We start from the raw sequence: 12650 nt of genomic DNA, 5'->3' as shown, positions 1-12650 counted from the left end.
ATGGTGATGTCCGCCCATGCTCTCCTCCCGCCCACCTGTGCTTTCCTCCTGCTGCGGTCTCTCAGTCCTAGTGTGCCGCGGCCGCCACACCACTGGCAGTGTTCCTCTAGGAGGGACTGGGAGCTGCTGGCAGACACATTCTGCTGAGACTTACTTGTCAGTTCGGGTTCCGGACGGCAGGCGGCGGGTGGGAGGGCAGACGGGGAGCAGGTGTCACAAGGAGTGTGTGGGTAACTAATTCACAATACTTCCGCTCAACGTGGCACTGCTGGTCCTTCATCTCCCATGTCTCTTCACCAGGTGGCGGGCGGCCCGGAAATTAAGTGATGTGTTGTGCAGCAGTCAGTGTGAAGTGACTGTGAGTAACACTGGTGGTGCTGATGATGCTGCTGCAGAATCTGGAAGCAATTAATTCATAAATATAATGTACTCTATCAGTGTTTCTCTGACGTCCTAGTGGATGCTGGGAACTCCGTAAGGACCATGGGGATTAGCGGCTCCGCAGGAGACTGGGCACAAAAGTAAAGCTTTAGGACTGCCTGGTGTGCACTGGCTCCTCCCCCTATGACAATCCTCCAAGCCTCAGTTAGATTTTTGTGCCCGGCCGAGAAGGGTGCACACTAGGGGCTCTCCTGAGCTTCTTAGTGAAAGTTTAGTTTTAGTTTTTTTATTTTCAGTGAGACCTGCTGGCAACAGGCTCACTGCATCGAGGGACTAAGGGGAGAAGAAGCGAACTCACCTGCGTGCAGAGTGGATTGGAGTTCTTAGGCTACTGGACACCATTAGCTCCAGAGGGACCGAACACAGGCCCAGCCTCGGAGCTCGGTCCCAGAGCCGCGCCGCCGGCCCCCTTACAGAGCCAGAAGCAAGAAGAGGTCCGGAAAATCGGCGGCAGAAGACATCCTGTCTTCACCAAGGTAGCGCACAGCACTGCAGCTGTGCGCCATTGCTCCTCAGCACACTTCACACTTCGGTCACTGAGGGTGCAGGGCGCTAGGGGGGGCGCCCTGAGCAGCAATAGAAACACCTTGGCTGGCGAAAATACATCACATATAGCCCCCAGGGCTATATGGATGAATTTTAACCCCTGCCAGATTCCACAGAAAAACGGGAGAAAAGGCCGCAGAGAAGGGGGCGGAGCCTATCTCCTCAGCACACTGGCGCCATTTTCTCTCACAGCTCCGTTGGAGGGAAGCTCCCTGGCTCTCCCCTGCAGTTACTACACTACAGAAAGGGGTTAAAAAAGAGAGGGGGGCACTAATTAGGCGTAGTATAACAATACAGCAGCTATAAGGGGAAAAACACTTATATAAGGTTATCCCTGTATATATATATATATATATAGCGCTCTGGTGTGTGCTGGCATACTCTCCCTCTGTCTCCCCAAAGGGCTAGTGGGGTCCTGTCCTCTATCAGAGCATTCCCTGTGTGTGTGCTGTGTGTCGGTACGATTGTGTCGACATGTATGAGGAGGAAAATGGTGTGGAGGCGGAGCAATTGCCTGTAATGGAGTTGTCACCCCCTAGGGAGTCGACACCTGAGTGGCTGAGCTTATGGAAGGAATTACGTGACAGTGTCAGCTCTTTACAAAAGATTGATGACATGAGACAGCCGGCTACTCAGCCTGTGCCTGTCCAGGTGTCTCAAAAGCCATCAGGGGCTCTAAAACGCCCGTTACCGCAGATGGCAGATACAGACGCCGACACAGATACTGATTCCAGTGTCGACGATTAAGAGACGAATGTGACTTCCAGTAGGGCCACACGTTACATGAATGAGGCTATGGAAAATGTTTTTACACATTTCTGATAATACCAGTACCACTAAAAAGGGTATTATGTTGGGTGAGAAAAAACTGCCTGTAGTTTTTCCTGCATCTGAGGAATTAAATGAAGTGTGTGATGATGCGTGGGTTTCCCCCGATAAAAACTGTTAATTCCTAAAAAGTTATTAGCATCATACCCCTTCCCGCCAGAGGATAGGGCACATTGGGAAACACCCCCTAGGGTGAATAAAGCGCTCACACGCTTGTCTAAACAGGTGGCACTACCGTCCCCGGATACGGCCGCCCTTAAGGAACCTGCTGACAGAAAGCAGTAAAATATCCTAAAATGTATATACACTCACACGGGTGTGATACTGCGACCAGCAATCGCCTCAGCCTGGATGTGCAGTGCTGGGGTGGCTTGGTCGGATTCCCTGACTTACAATATTGATACCCTAGATAGGGACAGTATATTACTGACTATAGAGCATTTAAAAGATGCTTTCTATATATGCGTGATGCACAGAGGGATATTTGCCGACTGGCATCAAGAGTAAGTGCGCTGTCCATTTCTGCCAGAAGAGGGTTATGGACAAGACAGTGGTCAGGTGATGCTGATTCCAAAAGGCATATGGAAGTATCGCCTTATAAAAGGGAGGAGTTATTTGGGGTAGGTCTAACTGACCTGGTGGCCACGGCAACGGCTGGGAAATCCACATTTTTACCCCAGGTAGCCTCTCAACATAAGAAGACGCCGTATTATCAGGCGCAGTCCTTTGGGCCCCATAAGGGCAAGCGGGCAAAAGGCTCCTCATTTCTGCCCCGTGGCAGAGGGAGAGGAAAAAGGCTGCAGCAAACAGCCAGTTCCCAGAAACAGAAACGGTGGGGGCCCGTCTCATAAATTTCAGCGTGCAGTGGGCTCACTCACAGGTGGACCCCTGGATCCTTCAGGTGGTATCTCAGGGGTACAAATTGGAATTCGAGACGTCTCCCCTTCGCCGTTTTCCTAAAGTCTGCTTTACCGACGTCTCCCTCCGACAGGGAGGCGGTATGGGAAGCCATTCACAAGCTGTATTCCCAGCAGGTGATAATCAAGGTACCCCTCCTACAACAGGGAAAGGGGTATTATTCCACGCTGTTTGTGGTACCGAAGCCGGACGGCTCGGTGAGACCTAATTTAAATCTGAAATCCTTGAACACTTTCATACAAAGGTTCAAATTCAAGATGGAGTCACTCAGAGCGGTGATGGCAAACCGGGAAGAAGGGGATTATATGGTGTCTCTGGACATCAAGGATGCTTATCTCCATGTCCCAAATTACCCTTCTCACCAAGGGTACCTCAGGTTTGTGGTACAGAACTGTCACTATCAGTTTCAGACGCTGCCGTTTGGTTTGTCCACGGCACCCCGGGTCTTTACCAAAGTAATGGCCGAAATGATGATACTCCTTCGAAGGAAGGGAGTTTTAATTATCCCTTACTTGGACGATCTCCGGATAAGGGCAAGATCCAGGGAACAGTTGGTAGTCGGGGTAGCACTATCTTAGGTAGTGTTGCGGCAGCACGGTTGGATTCTTAATATTCCAAAATCGCAGCTGATTCCGACGACACGTCTTCTATTCCTAAGGATGATCCTGGACACAGTCCAGAAAATAAGAATTTACTTACCGATAATTCTATTTCTCATAGTCCGTAGTGGATGCTGGGGACTCCGAAAGGACCATGGGGAATAGCGGCTCCGCAGGAGACTGGGCACAAAGTAAAAGCTTTAGGACTAGCTGGTGTGCACTGGCTCCTCCCCCTATGACCCTCCTCCAAGCCTCAGTTAGGATACTGTGCCCGGACGAGCATACACAATAAGGAAGGATTTTGAATCCCGGGTAAGACTCATACCAGCCACACCAATCACACCGTACAACTTGTGATCTGAACCCAGTTAACAGCATGATAACAGAAGGAGCCTCTGAAAAGATGGCTCACAACAACAATAACCCGATTTTTGTAACAATAACTATGTACAAGTAATGCAGACAATCCGCACTTGGGATGGGCGCCCAGCATCCACTACGGACTATGAGAAATAGAATTATCGGTAAGTAAATTCTTATTTTCTCTAACGTCCTAGTGGATGCTGGGGACTCCGAAAGGACCATGGGGATTATACCAAAGCTCCCAACCGGGCGGGAGAGTGCGGATGACTCTGCAGCACCGAATGAGAGAACTCCAGGTCCTCCTCAGCCAGGGTATCAAATTTGTAGAATTTAGCAAACATGTTTTCCCCTGACCAAGTAGCTGCTCGGCAAAGTTGTAAAGCGGAGACCCCTCGGGCAGCCGCCCAAGATGAGCCCACTTTCCGTGTGGAATGGGCTTTTACAGATTTTGGCTGTGGCAGGCCTGCCACAGAATGTGCAAGCTGAATTGTACTACAAATCCAACGAGCAATCGTCTGCTTAGAAGCAGGAGCACCCAGCTTGCTGGGTGCATACAGGATAAACAGCGAATCAGATTTTCTGACTCCAGCCGTCCTGGAAACATATATTTTCAGGGCCCTGACTACGTCCAGCAACTTGGAATCCTCCAAGTCCCAAGTAGCCGCAGGCACCACATATGAAAAATTAGGTAAGGGCTTTTATAGGATAAAGCCGCCAATTCTGAGACACGATCTACAGAGAGCCAACGTAAAAAATAACAATGTTTATTAATAAAACATATAAAAAGATTAATTGTCAAATAACCGGTGAAAAATATATATAAATATATATAAGAACATTCTACCTTTGAGAAAGTCACGTGAACGTGACGAAACGCGTCAGGACCCGCCCCTATCCACACTCAGCTCAGGTGAAATCTTCCAGGTGTTCCTTGGTCCCCGCTGCACCCTCCGTCTACAGCATCCGACATCAGCAGCTTCAGCGCACACGCCGCCACGACCGGGTTGTGAGAGAGACGGTCCATTCCTTTCCGCTGCACAGCGTATATGGGCATTGCAGGACATTGAAGCCGAGGACGCTCGGCTCTTACCAGCCCATTTTGGAAAGGTATTGAATATCAATTTCAACTGAGGGACTTTTTTATTCATTAGGATCCTACCAACACACCTGGTATTTATCAACTATCTAACAAGTGAATCACGGAACTTTTCACCTCAATAAGCTGAGTCATTACAATATACCACTAGTTCACGTCTAGTGACTGTTCTTATATATATTTGTATATATTTTTCACCGGTTATTTGACAATTAATCTTTTTATATGTTTTATTAATAAACATTGTTATTTTTTACGTTGGCTCTCTGTACATCATGTTTCGTTCCTGATATTCAGCGCAGCCGTTTGTTCTTTTTCTATGCTATCACCACAATACTACACATAGTATTCCGGCAAGCGCAGACTATCAGGAACATAAAATTGTGATTATTTAATTCTATGAAACACGTATTGGTTTTCACTTTTTATTTTGATGATTAGGCGCTTGTTTGTTGCAGTTTTTTGTTTTGGTCAATTCTGAGACACGCCTGGCTGAAGCCAGGGCTAACAGCATTACCACTTTCCATGTGAGATATTTTAAGTCCACAGTGGTGAGTGGTTCAAACCAATGTGATTTTAGGAATCCCAAAACTACATTGAGATCCCAAGGTGCCACTGGAGGCACAAAAGGAGGCTGTATATGCAGTACTCCCTTGACAAACGTCTGAACTTCAGGAACAGAAGCCAGTTCTTTTTGGAAGAATATTGACAGGGCCGAAATTTGAACCTTAATGGACCCTAATTTGAGGCCCATAGACAGTCCTGTTTGCAGGAAATGCAGGAAACGACCCAGTTGAAATTCCTCTGTAGGGGCCTTCCTGGCCTCGCACCACGCAACATATTTACGCCAAATACGGTGATAATGTTGTATGGTTACATCCTTCCTGGCTTTGATCAGGGTAGGGATGACTTCATCCGGAATGCCTTTTTCCTTCAGGATCCGGCGTTCAACCGCCATGCCGTCAAACGCAGCCGCGGTAAGTCTTGGAACAGACATGGTCCCTGCTGGAGCAGGTCCTTTCTTAGAGGTAGAGGCCACGGGTCTTCCGTGAGCATCTCTTGAATTTCCGGGTACCAAGTCCTTCTTGGCCAATCCGGAGCCACGAGTATAGTCTTTACTCCTCTCCTTCTTATGATTCTCAGTACTTTTGGTATGAGAGGAAGAGGAGGGAACACATACACTGACTGGTACACCCACGGTGTTACCAGAGAGTCCACAGCTATTGCCTGAGGGTCCCTTGACCTGGCGCAATATCTGTCCAGTTTTTTGTTGAGGCGGGACGCCATCATGTCCACCCTTTGGTTTTTCCCAACGGTTCACAATCATGTGGGAGATTTCTGGGTGAAGTCCCCACTCCCCCGGGTGAAGATCGTGTCTGCTGAGGAAGTCTGCTTCCCAGTTGTCCACTCCCGGAATGAACACTGCTGACAGTGCTATCACATGATTCTCCGCCCAGCGAAGAATCCTGGCCACTTCCATCATTGCCCTCCTGCTTCTTGTGCCGCCCTGTCTGTTTACGTGGGCGACTGCCGTGATGTTGTCCGACTGGATCAACACCGGCTGACCCTGAAGCAGAGGTCTTGCCTGACTTAGGGCATTGTAAATGGCCCTTAGTTCCAGGATATTTATGTGAAGTGACGTTTCCATGCTTGACCACAAGCCCTGGAAATTTCTTCCCTGTGTGACTGCTCCCCAGCCTCTCAGGCTGGCATCCGTGGTCACCAGGACCCAATCCTGAATGCCGAATCTGCGGCCCTCTAGGAGATGAGCACTCTGTAACCACCACAGGAGAGACACCCTTGTCCTTGGAGACAGGGTTATCCGCTGATGCATTTGAAGATGCGATCCGGACCATTTGTCCAGCAGATCCCACTGAAAAGTTCTTGCGTGGAATCTGCCGAATGGAATCGCTTCGTAAGAAGCCACCATCTTTCCCAGGACCCTTGTGCATTGATGTACTGACACTTGGCCTGGTCTTAGGAGGTTCCTGACTAGGTCGGATAACTCCTTGGCTTTCTCCTCCGGGAGAAACACCTTTTTCTGTACTGTGTCCAGAATCATCCCTAGGAACAGCAGACGTGTCGTCGGAATCAGCTGCGATTTTGGAATATTTAGAATCCATCCGTGCTGGTGTAGTACTACTTGAGATAGTGCTACTCCGACCTCTAACTGTTCTCTGGACCTTGCCTGCTTACTTTGTGCCTTCCAATGCACAATGCAAACTACAGGTAGTGCTGCAGGGCCCACACCCTTTTACTTGCCGTACAGAGCAGCTCTGGAGCTGTTACAGTGCCCAGCTGCTGCAAGAAATCAGCTTGAATGCTTCAGGGGCTGGGGCATAGCCAACATGAGCCCTTCACCGAAGGAGGGTGGAGGTGTTTAATGCGAACTAGGGGTCATCCAAGCGCCTCAAAAGGCCGCCATGCCCTGCACGCCCCTTTTCTCTTTTCATATGCAGACGAGGGTTGAAGCCAACTTTGACCCACTGCTTGGATGACATCACCGTATGCAAATCCATCTGCTGCAGGCCTTCCCCCAGGAATGCTTGCACTAGTTGTTGCATTTGGTTTGTTGTTTGGGGGTGCTTCATTATTAGGCAGCCTTCTGCCCTCCCATGTTCATCTGAAAATATGTGTTCTCCCTGCAGTTGTTGTCCCCAGATGAGAGTTCCCTTGTGCTGCCTCAGTTGAATCTCCTTTACTTGACAGAGATGTGCCTGAGCAGCGGCCCTCCCCAGCCCTATCCCAAATCATACTTATTTTGCATAGGAGATACCATGGTCATGAAGATTGTTCTCCCAGGGTGAGGTTCATTCATTGCATTCTGGGTATGCTGACCCCTGTGATTTCCCCAAATGTGGGAAACTCGACTGCATTATTTGTGGTAGTGGGGGACTGTGTTTGTGCTTTCCTCTGGTCAGCTCTGGTAAAAGTCAGATTTATTTGTCTCAGATCTTCCTCTAGCCTTGTTCTTCTTTCGAGAGTTCCCTTGTGCTGCCTCAGTTGGATCTCCTTCACTTGACAGGGGGGTACCCGAGCAGCGACCCTCCCCAGCTCTAGCCCAACTTCTACTTACCTGGCAGGTGAGATACTATGATCATGTAGGTGCTTCTCCCAGGGCAAGGCTCACCCATTGCACTCTGGGTGTGCTGCTCCTGCGATTTCCCCAAATGTGGGAAACTTGACTGCATAATTTGTGTTTCCTCTGGTCGGCTCTCATATAATTCAGATCTCTTTGTCTCAGGTCTCTCTCCAGCCTAGTTTGCTGTCTGTTTCAACTTCTCTTTTCTTGAGCCGCTCCCTTCTATGCCCTTGCGCACTATCCTGACTTCTCCCGTCTGCTTACTTTGTGCCTTCCAATGCACAATGCAAACTACAGGTAGTGCTGCAGGGCCCACACCCTTTTACTTGCCGTTCAGAGCAGCTCTGGAGCTGTTACAGTGCCCAGCTGCTGCAAGAAATCAGCTTGAATGCTTCAGGGGCTGGGGCATAGTCAACATGAGCCCCACACCGAAGGAGGGTGGAGGTGTTTAATGCGAACTAGGGGTCATCCAAGTGCCGCAAAAGGCCGCCATGCCCTGCACGCCCCTTTTCTCTTTTCATATGCAGACGAGGGTTGAAGCCAACTTTGACCCACTGCTTGGATGACATCACCATATGCAAATCCATCTGCTGCAGGCCTTCCCCCAGGAATGCTTGTACTAGTTGTTGCATTTGGTTTGTTGTTTGGGGGTGCTTCAGTATTAGGCAGCCTTCTGCCCTCCCATGTTTATCTGGAAATATGTGTTCTCCCTGCAGTTGTTGTCCCCAGATGAGAGTTCCCTTGTGCTGCCTCAGTTGAATCTCCTTTACTTGACAGATATGTGCCTGAGCAGCGGCCCTCCCCAGCCCTATCCCAAATCATACTTATTTTGCATAGGCGATACCATGGTCATGAAGATTGTTCTCCCAGGGTGAGGTTCATTCATTGCATTCTGGGTATGCTGACCCCTGTGATTTCCCCAAATGTGGGAAACTCGACTGCATTATTTGTGGTAGTGGGGGACTGTGTTTGTGCTTTCCTCTGGACAGCTCTGGTAAAAGTCAGATTTATTTGTCTCAGATCTTCCTCTAGCCTTGTTCTTCTTTCGAGAGTTCCCTTGTGCTGCCTCAGTTGGATCTCTTTCACTTGACAGGGGGGTGCCAGAGCAGCGACCCTCCCCAGCTCTAGCCCAACTCCTACTTACCTGCCAGGTGAGATACTTTGATCATGAAGGTGCTTCTCCCAGGGCAAGGCTCACCCATTGCACTCTGGGTGTGGTGCCCCTGCGATTTCCCCAAATGTGGGAAGCTTGACTGCATAATTTGTGTTTCAACTGGTAGGCTCTCGTATAATTCAGATCTCTTTGTCTCAGGTCTCTCTCCAGCCTAGTTTGCTGTCTGTTTCCACTTCTTTTTTCATGAGCCCCTCCCTTTTATACTCTTGTGCACTATCCTGACTTCTCCTCCTGTCTGCTTACTTTGTGCCTTCCAATGCACAATGCAAACTACAGGTAGTGCTGCAGGGCCCACACCCTTTTACTTGCCGTACAGAGCAGCTCTGGAGCTGTTACAGTGCCCAGCTGCTGCAAGAAATCAGCTTGAATGCTTCAGGGGCTGGGGCATAGCCAACATGAGCCCCACACCGAAGGAGGGTGGAGGTGTTTAATGTGAACTAGGGGTCATCCAAGCGCTGCAAAAGGCCGCCATGCCCTGCACGCCCCTTTTCTCTTTTCATATGCAGACGAGGGTTGAAGCCAACTTTGACCCACTGCTTGGATGACATCACCGTATGCAAATCCATCTGCTGCAGGCCTTCCCCCAGGAATGCTTGCACTAGTTGTTGCATTTGGTTTGTTGTTTGGGGGTGCTTCAGTATTAGGCAGCCTTCTGCCCTCCCATGTTCATCTGAAAATATGTGTTCTCCCTGCAGTTGTTGTCCCCAGATGAGAGTTCCCTTGTGCTGCCTCAGTTGAATCTCCTTTACTTGACAGAGATGTGCCTGAGCAGCGGCCCTCCCCAGACCTATCCCAAATCATACTTATTTTGCATAGGAGATACCATGGTCATGAAGATTGTTCTCCCAGGGTGAGGTTCATTCATTGCATTCTGGGTATGCTGACCCCTGTGATTTCCCCAAATGTGGGAAACTCGACTGCATTATTTGTGGTAGTGGGGGACTGTGTTTGTGCTTTCCTCTGGTCAGCTCTGGTAAAAGTCAGATTTATTTGTCTCAGATCTTCCTCTAGCCTTGTTCTTCTTTCGAGAGTTCCCTTGTGCTGCCTCAGTTGGATCTCTTTCACTTGACAGGGGGGTGCCCGAGCAGCGACCCTCCCCAGCTCTAGCCCAACTCCTACTTACCTGCCAGGTGAGATACTATGATCATGAAGGTGCTTCTCCCAGGGCAAGGCTCACCCATTGCACTCTGATTTCCCCAAATGTGGGAAGCTTGACTGCATAATTTGTGTTTCCCCTGGTCGGCTCTCGTATAATTCAGATCTCTTTGTCTCAGGTCTCTCTCCAGCCTAGTTTGCTGTCTGTTTCCACTTCTTTTTTCATGAGCCCCTCCCTTTTATACCCTTGTGCACTATCCTGACTTCTCCTCCTGTCTGCTTACTTTGTGCCTTCCAATGCACAATGCAAACTACAGGTAGTGCTGCAGGGCCCACACCCTTTTACTTGCCGTACAGAGCAGCTCTGGAGCTGTTACAGTGCCCAGCTGCTGCAAGAAATCAGCTTGAATGCTTCAGGGGCTGGGGCATAGCCAACATGAGCCCCACACCGAAGGAGGGTGGAGGTGTTTAATGCGAACTAGGGGTCATCCAAGCGCCGCAAAAGGCCGCCATGCCCTGCACGCCCCTTTTCTATTTTCATATGCAGACGAGGGTTGAAGCCAACTTTGACCCACTGCTTGGATGACATCACCATATGCAAATCCATCTGCTGCAGGCCTTCCCCCAGGAATGCTTGCACTAGTTGTTGCATTTGGTTTGTTGTTTGGGGGTGCTTCAGTATTAGGCAGCCTTCTGCCCTCCCATGTTCATCTGAAAATATGTGTTCTCCCTGCAGTTGTTGTCCCCAGATGAGAGTTCCCTTGTGCTGCCTCAGTTGAATCAACTTTACTTGACAGAGATGTGCCTGAGCAGCGGCCCTCCCCAGCCATATCCCAAATCATACTTATTTTGCATAGGAGATACCATTGTTATGAAGATTGTTCTCCCAGGGTGCGGTTCATTCATTGCACTCTGGGTATGCTGACCCCTGTGATTTCCCCAAATGTGGGAAACTCGACTGCATTATTTGTGGTAGTGGTGGACTGTGTTTGTGCTTTCTTCAGGTCAGCTCTGGTAAAAGTCAGATTTCTTTGTCTCAGATCTTCCTCTAGCCTTGTTCTTCTTTCGAGAGTTCCTTTGTGCTGCCTCAGTTGGATCTCCTTCACTTGACAGGGGGGTGCCCGAGCAGCGACCCTCCCCAGCTCTAGCCCAACTCCTACTTACCTGCCAGGTGAGATACTATGATCATGAAGGTGCTTCTCCCAGGGCAAGGCTCACCCATTGCACTCTGGGTGTGCTGCCCCTGCGATTTCCCCAAATGTGGGAAACTTGACTGCATAATTTGTGTTTCCCCTGGTCGGCTCTCGTATAATTCAGATCTCTTTGTCTCAGGTCTCTCTCCAGCCTAGTTTGCTGTCTGTTTCCACTTCTCTTTTCTTGAGCCGCTCCCTTCTATGCCCTTGCGCACTATCCTGACTTCTCCCGTCTGCTTACTTTGTGCCTTCCAACGCACAATGCGAACTACATGTAGTGCTGCAGGGACCACACCCTTTTACTTGCCTTACAGAGCAGCTCTGGAGCTGTTACAGTGCCCAGCTGCTGCAAGAAATCAGCTTGAATGCTTCAGGGGCTGGGGCATAGCCAACATGAGCCCCACACCGAAGGAGGGTGGAGGTGTTTAATGCAAACTAGGGGTCATCCAAGCGCCACAAAAGGCCGCCATGCCCTGCACGCCCCTTTTCTCTTTTCATATGCAGACGAGGGTTGAAGCCAACTTTGACCCACTGCTTGGATGACATCACCGTATGCAATTCCGTCTTCTGCAGAACTTCCCCCAGGAATGCTTGTACTAGTTGTTGCATTTGGTTTGTTGTTTGGGGGTGCTTCAGTATTAGGCAGCCTTCTGCCCTCCCATGTTCATCTGAAAATATGTGTTCTCCCTGCAGTTGTTGTCCCCAGATGAGAGTTTCCTTGTGCTGCCTCAGTTGAATCTCCTTTACTTGACAGAGATGTGCATGAGCAGCGGCCCTCCCCAGCCCTATCCCAAATCATACTTATTTTGCATAGGAGATACCATGGTCATGAAGATTGTTCTCCCAGGGTGAGGTTCATTCATTGCATTTTGGGTATGCTGACCCCTGTGATTTCCCCAAATGTGGGAAACTCGACTGCATTATTTGTAATAGTGGGGGACTGTGTTTGTGCTTTCCTCTGGTCAGCTCTGGTAAAAGTCAGATTTCTTTGTCTCAGATTTTCCTCTAGCCTTGTTCTTCTTTCGAGAGTTCCCTTGTGCTGCCTCAGTTGGATCTCCTTCACTTGACAGGGGGGTACCCGAGCAGCGACCCTCCCCAACTCTCGCCCAACTCCTACTTACCTGCTAGGTGAGATACTATGATCATGAAGGTGCTTCTCCCAGGGCAAGGCTCACCCATTGCACTCTGGGTGTGCTGCTCCTGCGATTTCCCGAAATGTGGGAAACTTGACTGCATAATTTGTGTTTCCCCTGGTCGGCTATCGTATAATTCAGATCTCTTTGTCTCAGGTCTCTCTCCAGCCTAGTTTGCTGTC

At 49.5% G+C, this 12650-nt stretch overlaps 9 non-coding genes across 9 annotated transcripts; all 9 read left to right on the top strand.

Annotated features, from left to right (window-relative positions):
* The first annotated feature begins 7543 nt into the window (after positions 1-7543).
* LOC135023625 (U1 spliceosomal RNA) lies at positions 7544-7707 on the top strand. The gene has a single exon (XR_010220565.1). It is a non-coding gene; the product is annotated as a U1 spliceosomal RNA (small nuclear RNA).
* A 152-nt stretch (positions 7708-7859) lies between these two features.
* Positions 7860-8022, top strand: LOC135023609 (U1 spliceosomal RNA). The gene has a single exon (XR_010220550.1). It is a non-coding gene; the product is annotated as a U1 spliceosomal RNA (small nuclear RNA).
* A 671-nt stretch (positions 8023-8693) lies between these two features.
* LOC135023518 (U1 spliceosomal RNA) lies at positions 8694-8857 on the top strand. The gene has a single exon (XR_010220462.1). It is a non-coding gene; the product is annotated as a U1 spliceosomal RNA (small nuclear RNA).
* A 152-nt stretch (positions 8858-9009) lies between these two features.
* Positions 9010-9172, top strand: LOC135023794 (U1 spliceosomal RNA). Its single transcript, XR_010220697.1, has one exon. It is a non-coding gene; the product is annotated as a U1 spliceosomal RNA (small nuclear RNA).
* A 674-nt stretch (positions 9173-9846) lies between these two features.
* LOC135023614 (U1 spliceosomal RNA) lies at positions 9847-10010 on the top strand. Its single transcript, XR_010220554.1, has one exon. It is a non-coding gene; the product is annotated as a U1 spliceosomal RNA (small nuclear RNA).
* Positions 10011-10982: 972 nt separating this feature from the next.
* On the top strand, positions 10983-11146 carry LOC135023580 (U1 spliceosomal RNA). Its single transcript, XR_010220521.1, has one exon. It is a non-coding gene; the product is annotated as a U1 spliceosomal RNA (small nuclear RNA).
* Positions 11147-11298: 152 nt separating this feature from the next.
* On the top strand, positions 11299-11461 carry LOC135023644 (U1 spliceosomal RNA). Its single transcript, XR_010220584.1, has one exon. It is a non-coding gene; the product is annotated as a U1 spliceosomal RNA (small nuclear RNA).
* A 671-nt stretch (positions 11462-12132) lies between these two features.
* On the top strand, positions 12133-12296 carry LOC135023505 (U1 spliceosomal RNA). Its single transcript, XR_010220449.1, has one exon. It is a non-coding gene; the product is annotated as a U1 spliceosomal RNA (small nuclear RNA).
* Positions 12297-12448: 152 nt separating this feature from the next.
* On the top strand, positions 12449-12611 carry LOC135023777 (U1 spliceosomal RNA). Its single transcript, XR_010220685.1, has one exon. It is a non-coding gene; the product is annotated as a U1 spliceosomal RNA (small nuclear RNA).
* Positions 12612-12650: the final 39 nt, after the last annotated feature.

The sequence above is a fragment of the Pseudophryne corroboree genome, unplaced genomic scaffold (assembly GCF_028390025.1).
Source record: "Pseudophryne corroboree isolate aPseCor3 unplaced genomic scaffold, aPseCor3.hap2 scaffold_400, whole genome shotgun sequence".
NCBI classification, from domain to species: domain Eukaryota; kingdom Metazoa; phylum Chordata; class Amphibia; order Anura; family Myobatrachidae; genus Pseudophryne; species Pseudophryne corroboree.
The sequence above is the reverse complement of the archived record's forward strand: the minus strand, read 5'-3'. Positions and strand labels throughout refer to the sequence as shown.